Source organism: Hippopotamus amphibius, chromosome X (genome assembly GCF_030028045.1).
Source record: "Hippopotamus amphibius kiboko isolate mHipAmp2 chromosome X, mHipAmp2.hap2, whole genome shotgun sequence".
Lineage (NCBI taxonomy): Eukaryota > Metazoa > Chordata > Mammalia > Artiodactyla > Hippopotamidae > Hippopotamus > Hippopotamus amphibius.
This window is the reverse complement of record NC_080203.1, coordinates 89,407,160-89,418,082: the sequence shown is the minus strand read 5'-3', so window position 1 is coordinate 89,418,082 and position 10,923 is coordinate 89,407,160.

The window sequence follows — 10,923 nt, the reverse complement described above, 5'->3', positions numbered from 1 at the left end:
GCATAGGTTACATCTGCATTGACATCATCTGAGTATTGTGCAGCATTTGAATAAATGTGTGTGAGACATTTAAGTAATCATGGGTGACAACTGAATTAAGGGGAGATAATATTTGATTAAGCATGATTAAATCTGAATGAATGTGTGTGACATCTGAGTAAGTGTGGATAACATCTAAGGAAGTGTGTGTGTGTGTGTGTGTGTGTGTGTGTGTGTGTGTGAAGGAGGGTGACGTGTAAAATCTGAGTCTATGACACTTGAGTAACTGTAGATCCTGTGTGTGTAGTTTATTGGAGGCAATAACACCTTAGGTTGGTCCGGGGAATTATTTGTAATGTATTGTATATTAACCCTCCCTTTTATAGCTGAGAATAATTTCCCAGTTTTAGCATCCAGAGTCATCATCCACAACTTTCTCTGCTTTCCTCTGCTTGGCCTTGGGTATATTCTATCATTTATTTGAGGCTCAAATACTTGAGTGAGAGTCATAAGACTACTCAGTTACCTTTTGGGGTCCCTACTAACCAATCTCCTAAGAAGGCAAACTCCATTAAGACATGTTAGCCTCCTCTTGAATGAGTTTCCTAAGATCTCTTTCCAAGATGGGGATTGATTTACAGGAGGAGAGGACAGGAGGGCACTAAGTCAGGCTGGTACAAGGAGGCACCTATTCAACTTAAGTTGGGTAGGTTTTTTCTGTCTATGGAGTCTCTGCTCCAACACCCATCATTCCAGGGGCCAGGGTCCCAGGATGACATAGAACTGGCTTCCAGATTTGCCTTTAGTTAGATCCAGTAATGCAGGCTGCCAGCTGAGAGCTCCTTCACCAAGGGTCTTCCTGGTTGATCTGTCTTCTTGGAGCCTTAAACTCCTCCTTTCTGTCATCCTCAATGCTACCTGATTCCCTTGAAAACCCCTCTGCCATCATAAACTGTCCCTGTTCAGAACCATTCAGTGGTGACTCATTGCCAACAGAGTAAGATCCACATTCCTGAGCCTGACAGTCATATAAGGGCATAGCAAAATGAGGACATAGGTCCCTGGATGGAAGTTTATGACACAAAGATGCCAGCCAAGAATTTATTTCAACATTTCACGGAGAAATTAGATTTGCTGAACATCAAATGTATGAATACACCTTAGGTTTGCTATGTATTACTCAGTTCTGAGCTATTTTAGCACTGGTGTAAGGAGAGAGGGCACAAACACATTGAGCTCAGGCAGCATTTTCCCTTCTCAGTGTTTTCAGATACATCATCCACTCCTTCCAGTTTCCTTCCCTTTTCACTGACCTGTGTTTAGGTGGAAGTGCTCTGAGATAAAAGATACTTTCTCATCTTGCTGCAGTGGAAGAGGGAAAATGTCAGCTGGGGTGAAGCTGTTCCTTTTATCTGAACCACTTTTCTCCCAGATAATTGCATGGATCCTCCCTTACCTCCTTCCATTCTTGGGGTGACTAACTTTGGTAAATAGGATGTGTAGACACTGGGAAACAGGAGTTAGTACATATTGACAATAAGAACCATTGACTGGGACACACAAACACAGGCACACTTGGTCAATGGGACACACAGAGGCCTTGTAACACAGAGACCCTGGGACATACACACTGGGACACACAGACTAGGACAAACAGTCATTGGAACATACCCAGACCCTGCAACTCACAGACCCTAGGAAACACAGACATTGAGATATACAGCCACTGGGACATATTGAAATTAGAAAAAACAAAGACTCTAAGATATACACAGATGCTAAGACAAGAACACTGTTCAATATAGTCATCAGGACATGTATAGACACTGAGGCACAGAGACACTAGCATTTACACATAAGTGTAAATACCAACAGCAGGTAACACAGATGCTGGGATATTCAAACATTGACCCCAAGACACATAGACACTTGGCATAGAGAAAAGCTAGACATACAGTCACTGGGACATAAAAACACTGGAACACAAAGACACTAGGGCATAAAGACATTAGGACACACAGAAGCTAAAACATATTGACACTTGGACACATGTCACTGGGATATACACAGAGTCTAACACAGTGTCCGGAACATAATAGGAGCTTCCAGGCTAGTCCCATCCAATCTATCAGCCCCCAGAGAGCATTTCCTAATGTGCAAATTGTGAACATATCAATCTTGTTTTCCTCTTTTTAATTGAAGTATAGTTGATGTACAAAGTTGTGCCAATCTCTGCTGTACAGCAAAGTGACTCAGTTTTACACATATATACATTCTTTTTAAATATTCTTTTCCATTATGGTTTATCCCAAGAGATTGGATATAGTTCCCTGTGTTATACAGTAGGACCTTGTTGTTTATCCATTCTAAATGTAACAGTTTTCATCTACCAACCCCAAATTCCCAGTCCATCCTTTTCCCTCCCCCTCCCCCTGGCAACCCCTTGATCTCTATGTCGGTGAGTCTGTTTCTGTTTTGTAGATAGGTACATTTGTGCCATATTTTAGATTCCACATATAAATTATATCATATGGTGTTTGTCTTTCTCTTTCTGACTTACTTCACTTAGTATGATACTCTCAAATTGCATCCATGTTGCAGCAAATGGCATTTTGTTCTTTTTATGGCTGAGTAGTATTCCATTGTACCACATCTTCTTTATCCATTTATCTGTCGATGGACATCTAGGTTGTTTCCATGTTTTGGCTATTGTGAATAGTGCTGCTATAAACATAGGGGTGCATGTATCTTTTTGAATTATAATTTTGTCTGGGTATATGCCCAGGAGTGGGATTTCTGGATCATATGGTAATTCTATTTTTAGTTTTCTGAGGAGCCCCCATACTGTTTTCCATAGTGGCTGCACCAACTTACATTCCCACCAACAGTGTAGGAGGGTTCCCTTCTCTCCACACCCTCTCCAACATTTATTTGTAAACTTTTTAATGATGGACATTCTGACCGGTGTGAGGTGGTACCTCATTGTAGTTTTGATTTGCATTTCTCTAATAATTAGTGATATTGAGAATCTTTTCATGTGCCTACTGGCCATCTGCATGTCTTCTTTGGAGAAATGTCTATTAAGGTCTTCTGCCCATTTTTCGATTGCGTTGTTTGTTTTTTTGTTGTTGAGTTCTATGAGCTGTTTGTATATTTTGGAGATTAAGCCCTTGTCAGTTGCATCATTTGCAAATATTTTCTCCCATTTCATAGGTTGTCTTTTCATTTTTTTCTAATGATTTCCTTTGCTGTGCAAAAGCTTGTAAGTTTGATTAGGTCCCATTTGTTTATTTTTATATCTATTACCTTGGGAGACTGACCTAAAAAAACATTTGTATGATTTATGTCAGAGAATGTTTTGCCTATGCTCTCTTCTGGGAGTTTTATGGTGTCATGTCTCATGTTTAAATCTTTAAGCCATTTTTAGTTTATTTTTGTGCTTGATGTGAGGGTATGCTCTAACTTCATTGATTTACATGCAGCTATCTAACTTTCCCCAGCACCACTTGCTGAAGAGACTTTTTTCCGATTTTATATTCTTGCCTCCTTTGTCGAAGATTAATTGACCACAGGTGTGTGGATTTATTTCTGGGCTCTCTATTCTGTTCCATTGATCCATAAAACATATGAATCTTCTAAATAAAATCTTCTCAGACTTCCCAATGCCCCTAGAACAGTGAAAGCTCTTCAGTCCAGTGTTCAAGGCTCTCCAAGAACTGTGAATATGGATAGTCCACAATTTATTTCTGACTTCTCTCCTTTGTTTCCCATCTTGAATTCTCTAATTCAGACATACTGAACTATGTATAGTGCCTGAAAGCTCCAGGCTTTTAAAAAACCACATGTTATTTCCTTTTCCTTATATAGCTTTCCCTTGCTTGAGTGCTGGGAAACTCCCATTCCTTTAAGAGAAGAGAGAACAATGTGGCTTATGAACAGCAATCTGATTGAAAAGAATGGTGCTAGGACTGGTTTTGCAGCTGTATGTGTACAGCATACCCACTGGAGTTATTCATTTAGGATGTTACTGATTTGAAAATTCAGCTAAATCTTCCCATGATAATTTTTTAAATTTTTTTGGGAGGGGGCAGGGGGTGAAGGGGAAGCTGAGACGAAGCGAGAGAGTAGCACAGACATATATATACTACCAACTGTAAAATAGATAGTCAGTGGGAAGTTGTTGTATAACAAAGGGAGTCCAGCTCGAGGATGGAAGATGCCTTAGAGGACTGGGGTGGGGAGGGTGGGGGGGACTTGAGGGGCGGGGGAGTCAAGGAAGGGAGGGAATACGGGGATATGTGTATAAAAACAGATGATTGAACTTGGTGTACTCCCCCCTCCAAAAAAAAAACAGCTATATAGAGATATGTCACATACCATAAAATTCACACATTATAAATGCACAATTTGAAAACTTTATTAAATTTATATGGTTGTGTAATCATCACTGCAATCCAGTTTTCAAAAATTCCCATCACCTCGAAAAATTTCCTCCTATCTATTTACAATTAATCTGAACTTCCACCTCCATTCCTAGGCATCTTTTGATCTTTTCTTTTGTCTCTAAATTTTCCTTTTTTTAGACATTTCATATAAATGACATTATATCATATGTCATCTTTTGTGTCTGGTTTCTTTCACTTCTCATGTTTTTAAGGTTCTTCCATGCTGTAGTAATTCAGTACTACATATATGTCATGACTTCATTGATTTTTATTGCTGAATAGTACTTCATTGTATGTATACATCACATATTGTTAATCTGGTCATCCATCTATGGATACTTGGGTTGTTTTCATCTTTTGGATATTGTAAATAATTCTATTATGAACACAGATATACAAATGTTTCTCTAAGACCTTGCTTTCAATTTTGTGTATATACTGCATCATATGGGGTATATTGCACCATATGGTAAATTTATTTTTCATTTTCTGAGGAACTACCCTACTGTTTCCCATATCAGCTGCACCACTTTACATTCCCAAGGAATCCAATTTCTCCACATTCTTGCCAACACTTATTATTTTCTGGCTTTGGTTTTATTCATTTAAAAAATTTATTGGCATATAATTGATTTAAAATGTTATGTTAGTTTCAGGTGTACAACAAAGTGATTCAGTTATACATATACATACATTCATTCTTTTTCAGATTCTTTTCCCATATAAGTCATTACAGAGTATTGAGTAGAGTTCCCTGTGCTATACAGTAGGTCCTTGTTGGTTATCTATTTTATATATAGTACTGTGTGTATGTTAATCACAAGCTCCTAATTTATCCCCCCACCCCATGTTTCCCCTTTGATAACCATAAGATTTTTTTTCAAAATGTGTGAGTCTGTTTCTGTTTTGTAAATAACTTCATTTGTATTATTTTAAAATTAGATTCCAGGAGAAGAAAGATGGTGGCAAAGTAGAAGGATGTGGAATGCATCCCTCTCCACAGATGTATCAGGAATACACCAAAAGATGCAATAATTCCCACAGAGAACCAGCTGAACACCAACAAACGACCTCAGACACCAGAAAGGACTGCAAAGATCCTGACATAACTGGGTAGGACAGAGGGGAAAAAAAGGAGAAAAAGGAGGAGAAGAAAGGAAAGGGATGGGTCCCACACCCTGGGGCAGGGGGATCTGAAACACAGGGGAGATTGCTGAATTTGGGGAAACATCCCTTAACTGATGGGGAAACCCCTTCTTCAATGGGGAATTTCCCTGGGTCAGAAGGGAGGCATTTGGGACTGTTCAAAGAGGGTGAAGCAGTGGAGCTGTGGCAGATGGGAAAGAGTGAGAAACACACGGAGGGTCTGCACCATGGCTCAGCATGTCCAGACTGAGACATCAGTTCACAGCTGAACAGGGGGTCTGGGAGCTGGAATGTGGGAACCGGAGAACTGGTTTAGGGTGAGAAACATTGGCAGTGGGGAGATGGACTGAGAGGACAGGAGGGAAGAAATCCACAGCAGAGAATGCCTACTGCAGAAAGGTGTGCGGCCATGGCAGCAGCTCAATACTGCTGACTCACAAGCAGGGGGGAGGAGCCATAGTTGGAGTCACTCTCTCAGCCTGAGCCGTGCAAGCCACCATGACCCAGGCAGGGCGCCACTGCTCACTCACTCCCAGGGGAAGGAGCCACTATTGTACCCTCTCTCTCCCCACACACCGGTGCTTACAGACAAACAATAAAGGAAGCGCTGCTGGTTGCAGAGTAATACAAAAAGCCCAAGGCGGGCAGAAGGACACTTACAGCTGAGACTCCAAGGAAACAGAAATATTATTATTAATTCTGTTGATCTGGTCCATTCTGCAGTCAGTTCCAGGTTTTTTGTTTTTTTTTTTTTCATTAACTACAATCTTAGTCCTAAGGGAGCTACATGTTTCATAACATATTTTTTATTCTATTTTTTAATCTATTTTTATTTTTAGCCTTTTTATATATTTCTATTTCTAGCTAAGTTTTTTGTAGTGCTAACTGTATCTCTCCTACCTTCTTTTCATCTCTTTCTTTTATACATTTCTCTTTCTTTCTTTTTCTTTTCATATTTCCAGTCACACTACACTCTTCTGTTGCCCTGTCTTCTATCCTCTTTTAGTTTATTTTATCTTAATATACTTATAAGCAATATTATCAGTCTGCTCTGTTTCCTTGCTTTATTCTCCAGATGACACACTGCTTTGGTTTTTATTATTAGGTTTTGTCTTTATCTTAGTTCTAAGTATAATTGTCTGATTTCATACTGAGAATCTTCAGTCTGTCTGGTGGTACTCTTGCTCTTTATTATATTTGGTCGTAGCTTTCAAAATCTCTTTGGATTTGTGTTTATGTGTGTCAGGGTTTGTTGTTGTTGTTGTTTGTTTTTGTTTTTGTTTTTGAATTTCTGTTGGTTTTCTCTTTGATTGTCTGATGGCATACTGGGGTTCTTCTGTCAGGTCTTTCTAGTGCCTTATGTTCTATTGGATTCAGTATTTGTGTGTCTTATACATATATGTGTTTCCTTGACTTAGTATTTGTTTGACTCAACACTCTGCCATTAGTCTGGGACTTGGAAAGTCTTCTTTAAATCCCTTTATTGCTGGGACAAGCAACCTCTGAAGTCTGGACTACTCCATCAGAAGTCAAGTAGGAGGCTCTGCAGAGGGAGCACTGAAACCAGGATGCTAGACAACTAGGGAGTCCTCAGACACAGGGAAGATTAACTGAAGAGAACTCTCACAGAGCCCTGTATAAGAGTCTAAGATGAGGCTTCATCTGACTGTCTGCAACTGCCAGTGCTGGACACCTCACACCAAACTACAAACAAGACAGGAACACAAACCCACGCACAGACTACCTAAAGCTATATTAACCTCACAAATACACTAAAAGACACCTCCTGACACAGCCCTGCTCATCAGAGAGAAAAGACACAGAGCCACACACTGGAAATCAGACAGCAGAACCCCCCACCTCCCACCAGGAAGCCTACTCAAGACACTGGACAAACCACACCACAGGGTGCAGAGGGCAGAAACAAGAGGAATTATTACTAGGCAGCACAGGGAAAGGAGACGGCAAATCCTATAAATTAGACAAAATGAGAAAACAAAGAAACACCATGCAGGCAAAGGAGAAGGAAAAAACCCCACAAAATCAAATAAATGTAGAGGAAATAGGAAAATTGCCTGACAAAGAATTCAGAGTAATGATAGTAAAGATGATCCAAAATCTCGACAACAAAATAGAGAAAATACAAGAAACAGTTAATAAGGACTCAGAAGAACTAAAGAGCAAACAAACAGTAATGGACAAGAAAATAAGCGAAATTAAAAATACTCTAGGTGGTATAAAAAGCAGAATAACTGATGCAGAAGAACGAATAACTGAGCTGGAAGATAGAATGGGGGAAATAACTTCCACAGAGCAGGAAAGAGAAAAGAGAATAAAAAGAATGGAAGACAGTCTTAGAGACCTTGGTGAAAACATTAAGCACACCAACATTCAAATCATAGGCATCCCAGAAGAAGAAGAAAAAAAGAAAGGGTCTGAGAAAAGATTTCAAGAGGTTATAGTGCAAAACTTCCCTAACATGGGAAAGGAAATAATTAATAAAGTCCAAGAAGCACAGAGAGTCCCATACAGAATAAACCAAGGAGAAACACAATGAGGCACATATTAATCAAACTAATGACAATTAAACACAAAGAAAAAATATTAAAAGCAGCAAGGGAAAAGCAACAAATAAAATATAAGGGAAAACCCATAAGGATAGCAGCTGCTCTTTCTGCAAAAACTCTACAGGCCAGAAGGCAATGGCAGGATATACTTAAAGTCTTGAAAGAGAAAAACCTACAGCCAAGAACACAACCCAGCAAGAATCTCATTCATATTTGATGGAGAAATCAAAAGCTTTACAGACAAGCAAAAGTTAAGAGAATTCCGCACCACCAAACCAGCCTTACAACAATTGCTTAAGGAACTTTTTAAAGTAGGAAACACAAGAGAAGGAAAAGACCTATGAAAACACAGCCAAAACAATTAAGACAATGGTAATTGGAACATACATGTCAATACTCACCTTAAATGTAAATGGATTAAATGCTCCAACCAAAAGACACAGACTGGCTAAATGGATAAAAAAAACAAGACCCTTCTATATGCTGCCTACAAGAAACCCACTTCAGACCAAGGGACACATATAGCCTGAAAGGAAAGGGATGGAAAAAGATATTCCATGCAAATTGAAGTCAAAAGAAAGCTGGAGTAGCAATACTCATATCAGACAAATTAGACTTTAAAGTAAAGACTATTACAAGAGACAAGGAAGGACACTACATAATGATCAAGGGATCCATCCAAGAAGAACATATGACAATGGTAAATATCTATGCCCCTTACATAGGAGCACCTCAATACATAAGGCAAATGCTAACAGCCATAAAAGGGGAAATTGACAATAACACAATAATACCGGGAGACTTGAACACCCCACCTACATCAATGGACAGATCATCCAAACAGAAAATAAAAAAGGACACACAGGCTTTAAATGACACATTAGACCATCTCGACTTTATTGATATTTACAGGGCATTCCATCAAAAAATGACAGAATACACTTAATTCTCAAGTGCACATGGAACATTTTCCAGGATAGATCACATCTTGGGTCACAAATCAAGCCTCGGTAAATTCAAGAAAATTGAAATCATATCAAACATCTTCTTCTCGGACCACAATGCCATGAGAGTAGATATCAATTATAGGAAAAAAACTATAAAAAATACAAACACATGGAGGCTAAACAATACACTATTAAACAACCAAGAAATCACTAAAGAAATCAAAGAGGAAGTCAAAAAATATCTAGAAACAAATGACAATGAAACACAACAATCCAAAACCTATGGGACACAGCAAAGGAAGTTCTAAGAGGGAAGTTTATAGCAATACAGTCCTACTTTAAGAAACAAGAAAAATATCAAATAAACAACCTAACCGTACACCTAAAACAGTTACAGAAGGAAGAACAAAGAAACCCCAAAGTGAGCAGAAGGAAAGAAATCATAAAGATCAGATCAGAAATAAATGAAAAAGAAATGAAGGAAACAATAGCAAAGATCAATAAAACTAAAAGCTGCTTCTTTGAGAAGATTAACAAAATTGATAAACCACTAGCCAGAATCATCGGGAAATAAAGGGAGAATACGCAAATAAACACAATTAGAAATAAAAAAGGTGAAGTAACAAATGACACCACAGAAATACAAAAGAGCATGAGAGAATACAATAAGCAGCTATATGCCAATAAATTGGATAACCTGGAAGAAATGGATACATTCTTAGAAAAGTAGAATCTTTCAAGACTGAACCAAGAAGAAATAGAAAATATGAACAGACCAATCACAAACACTGAAATTGAGACTGAGATTAAAAGTTTCCCAATAAACAAAAGCCCAGGGCCAGATGGCTTCACAGGCGAATTCTATCAAATATTAAGAGAAGAGCTAACACCTATCCTTCTCAAACTCTTCCAAACTATAGCAGAAGGAGGAACACTCCCAAACTCATTCTACAAGGCTACCATCACCCTGATACCAAAACCAGGCAAAGATGTCACAAAAAAAGAAAATTACAGGCCAAATTCACTGATGAATATAGATGCAAAAATCCTCAACAAAATACTAGCTAACAGAATCCAACAGCACATAAAAACATCATACACCATGATCAAGTGGAGTTTATCCCTAGAATGCAAGGATTCTTCAATATACGCAAATCAATCAAGGTGATACATCATATTAACAAATTGAAGGATAAAAACCATATGATCATCTCAATAGATGCAGAAAGAGCTTTTGACAAAATTCAATATCCATTTTTGATAAAAGCTCTCCAGAAAATGGGCATAGAAGGAAATTACCTCAACATAATAAAAGCCACATATGACAAACCAACAGCCAACATCATTCTGAATGGTGAAAAAGTGAAACCATTCCCTCTAAGATCAGGAAGAAGACAAGGGTGCCCACTCTCACCACTATTATTCAACATAGTTTTGGAAGTTTTAGCCACAGCAATCAGAGAAGAAAAAGAAATAAAGGGAATCCAAATTGGAAAAGAAGAAGTAAAATTGTCACTCTTTGCAGATGACATGATATTATACCTAGAAAACCCTACAGACTCTACCAGAAAACTGCTAACACTAATTGATGAATTTAGTAAAGCAGCAGGATACAAAATTAATGCACAGAAATCTCTTGCATTCTTATACACTAACAATGAAATAGCAGAAAGAGAAATTAAGGAAACTGTCCTATTAACCATTGCTACAAAAGCAATAAAACCCCTAGGAATAAACCTGCCTAAGCAGGCGAAAGACCTGTATGCAGAAAAGTATGACACTGATGAAAGAAATCAAAGATGATACAAATGGATGGAGCAACTTACCATGTTCTTGGAT